Source organism: Macrobrachium rosenbergii, chromosome 3 (genome assembly GCF_040412425.1).
Source record: "Macrobrachium rosenbergii isolate ZJJX-2024 chromosome 3, ASM4041242v1, whole genome shotgun sequence".
Classification (NCBI taxonomy): Eukaryota; Metazoa; Arthropoda; class Malacostraca; order Decapoda; family Palaemonidae; genus Macrobrachium; species Macrobrachium rosenbergii.
In genome coordinates this window covers 52,911,623-52,914,122 of record NC_089743.1, presented here as the reverse complement: position 1 = coordinate 52,914,122, position 2,500 = coordinate 52,911,623, and the positions used below count along the sequence as shown (strand labels likewise).

Below are 2,500 nucleotides of genomic sequence, written 5' to 3'. Positions count from 1 at the left end.
AATTCATATGCATAATTAAGCGGTAAGTCTCATAAACATTGCCCATAATATCGACCTCTTTTATACCTGTCAGAAAGTCGTCTCATCCTATTCTAAAACGAGCAGGCAAAAGAACCCCTGGTGGGACTCGAACCCACAATCCTTGGCTTAGGAGGCCAATGCCTTATCCATTGGGCCACAGGGGCGGTTGGCATTTTAAGTCTCTCTCTCTCTCTCTCTCTCTCTCTCTCTCTCTCTCTCTCTCTCTCTCTCTCTCAGAGATCAAACACTTTGGAAAAGAAAATATACATTTTGCATTTAAAGTTCAAAAACTTACTCTCTCTCTCTCTCTCTCTCTCTCTCTCTCTCTCTCTCTCTCTCTCTCTCTCAGTTAACGTACGAGAAAGAATTCGAAATATTTGCTCATCTCATTCAGAGATCAAATAGCAGTGCGAAAGATAATAAACATTTTGCATTTAAAGGGAAAAAACTTACTACTCTCTCTCTCTCTCTCTCTCTCTCTCTCTCTCTCTCTCTCTCTCTCTCTCTCTCTCTCTCTCTCTTAAATAGTGTATAATAAAAGCATTTGAAATATTTGTTCATCTCATTCAGAAATCAAATAACACCGTACGAAAGATAATAAACGTTCTGCATTTAAAGTAAATAAAACTTACGTCTCTCTCTCTCTCTCTCTCTCTCTCTCTCTCTCTCTCTCTCTCTCTCTCTCTCTCTCTCAGTTAATATACGAGAAAGGTATTCGAAATATTTGTTTTTCTCATTCAGAGATCAAATAACAAAGTACGAAAGATGATAAACATTCTGCATTTAAAGTTAAAAAAAATCCTCTGCAAAGCCTTGAAATCACAAACTAGTGACGAAATACTGATTTCCCTTTTAGACTCTTAAATAAACAACAGTTTTTTATCAATTGCTTTCTCAGGGCTGAAGATTCTTTAGACAAATTCAGATCACGAAATAAAAACAAGTTCTATATTTTTCACTTTTAGAATTGGACACAAAATCAGTCGCTATTTATTGATGAAAAAAGTGATGCAGAAATATGAATGGTAAAAAAAATGTATAGTTTTTATGAACATCCTACGCCTTACGTATAGTTCTCGAAAATTAAACACTGATTCGTATTATACTGCTTTGGTTATACTTTCAGTTAAAGAAGAAAAGTAATTGATAACTTTTTTGTGACTTACATAATTACTAATTACTACCAACAGCTTATTGTGATTTCTGTCTTTTTTTATGCATTATTTTTAACCTGATTATTTGATTATTTCATCGCTGCACTCAGTGCTACCTAGCACCTTTTCGTATGTGAAAAGATATTAATAGAAACAGAATGGAAGAGATGGGTGCTGTTATTCGTAATTATTAGAAAATGTTCGTATAAAAACGCTAGAAAATATTAGAAAACTTATGTGCGTAAATTCTATTTTTCCTTTATAAGAATTGGATTAATGATATCCCTTCATTTCCGATGCACTTAACTTGATAAGAGCTGAGGTCTGAAATTCAACAAAGCTCATAAAATGTATGAAGTGCATACAATACATTCTAGTTAACCGACTTGAATAATGGAAAATGCGTGCTTGTCGAAAATAGTAAAACCGAAATGTTTAACGCATATTTGTTGCTTAAATCTTCTCTGGAGCTTTGTAGAAAGTATTCTCTTGACACGGATAGGGGATTCTGTCATATCTATGATTAATTAATAAGTATTTTTTTATACAAACACGGGCACTGTAAAAGCAAAGGTCATCGCGTCATATCCAGAAATATATGATCTCCTACAACGAAACAGGCCAAAGGTAGTGAGTTTCACTCCGGTAATTAAATGACAATCGAAGCCAGCCAGTTTTATTGAGGAAAGGGAATGACAACATGAAGGTAGCCAATTCGCCAATCAGTGTGGAATTATCCTCACTACAAATTCTTAGGCAATCGTGATTAAGAGGGAGCAGTATGGCCATTTTTCATAGTAATATCTCTCCTCAGCGCTCATTCTGATATTTCGTGTTGTAAAATTTTTTCAGAGTATTCGTTTTATTCCTCGTACACAATGTCAATATTTCTTTTTCAACTTTTCTTTTCCACATATAAGTTACTATTTCCATCTCTCCCTCTCTTTGTCACTCTGAAGTCTACGAAACTGCCGTCAGCAGTCTCTGACGTCTTCATATGATAATTAAATAACTGTTGCTCTTTTTCCCCGTATGAAATCCTAAGCATTACTGTACAAATTATATACATTTCATTACAAAACCATGAGGTGTGTTTACCCAGTGCTAAACAAGTTTTATCAGCCTTTGGATGACAAGAAAACCCTGTCAAGGAACAGATCAGAAGGCCGATGCTTTGAGCACTTAGAGCAAGAAGAGGTAAACAAAACAAAACGAAAAACAAAACAAAAAAACAGTGAGTTGCACTTATCTTGATAACAGATCGAGCATTCTAGAGTCAGCTTGTCACTTAGACTTTTTGAAAACTTAATTTTAGTTAAACATTT

General features: G+C 34.8%; 1 long non-coding RNA gene and 1 other non-coding gene across 2 annotated transcripts in view; both read right to left on the bottom strand.

The window, feature by feature from the left end:
* Positions 1-2,500, bottom strand: part of LOC136855676 (uncharacterized) — a 223,680-nt gene that overhangs the window by 138,346 nt on the left and 82,834 nt on the right. The gene's annotated exons all lie outside the window — the stretch shown is intronic.
* On the bottom strand, positions 113-185 carry TRNAR-CCU (transfer RNA arginine (anticodon CCU)). Its single transcript has one exon. It is a non-coding gene; the product is annotated as a tRNA-Arg (tRNA).